The 826-nt window shown below is 37.9% G+C and overlaps 1 non-coding gene across 1 annotated transcript; it reads left to right on the forward strand.

The window, feature by feature from the left end:
• Positions 1–477: 477 nt before the first annotated feature.
• On the forward strand, positions 478–549 carry TRNAK-UUU (transfer RNA lysine (anticodon UUU)). Its single transcript has one exon. It is a non-coding gene; the product is annotated as a tRNA-Lys (tRNA).
• The last annotated feature ends 277 nt before the right edge of the window (positions 550–826 follow it).

Genomic DNA, 826 nt, shown 5'->3' on the forward strand with positions numbered 1-826 from the left:
GCGTTTTGTAATGTTCAAAAATTCTAAAAAAAATTATGCATACATGTTGGCAAAGGTATGTCCACGGCACAAAGTTTTGTGTAAAAAAGTATTTTTGTTTTGTCTCAGTAAAAAGCTTCTAAATAGCGTTTCACGGCACAAAATTTTGTCTTTTTTGCACAGGTTACAAAAAAGTTGTTTTTCTGTGAAACTTTCTGCACACACATAGAATATGAAGATGTCCGCGCGCACCTTTTTCAGAATTTTTTGACATTGCAAAATGTGTTTTTCAAAATGGGTTCATATGTATCCGGATTCATCATGCACTTCTCAAGGGAATATGTATTGTACTATGTGACCCTTGCCATTAGACTACTGCCTAGTCCTCTTTCAGAAATTATGAAGACACCCGACTACACGTATCTCCTGCTATTGATCGTTGTCTCTCAGTAATACCGTATAGGTATATAATATCTGCGGAAAAAGGTAAATGTGATGGCCGACCTAGCTCAGTGGTAGAGCGCGTGGCTTTTAACCACGTGGCCGTGGGTTCGATCCCCACGGTCGGCGCAAATGGGTTCTATTTTGCGATGCAACCTCTTTTTTTTGATAACTATACGAATATATACTGGCCTGTTTGAATACTTGGGAAATTCCATCTTTTGTGGATTCGATCCCATAGGTGGCGCAAATTTATTTTATTTTAGATGCAATCTCTTTTCTAATAACTATCACTATATGCTGTCCTTGTTGAATACTTGCAAAATTCTATTTTTTGGTATGGTCGATCCCAGTTGGGAAATTCTACTTTTAGTGTGGATTTGATCCCATAGGTGGCGCAGATTTA

The sequence above is a fragment of the Triticum aestivum genome, chromosome 4D (assembly GCF_018294505.1).
Source record: "Triticum aestivum cultivar Chinese Spring chromosome 4D, IWGSC CS RefSeq v2.1, whole genome shotgun sequence".
Classification (NCBI taxonomy): domain Eukaryota; kingdom Viridiplantae; phylum Streptophyta; class Magnoliopsida; order Poales; family Poaceae; genus Triticum; species Triticum aestivum.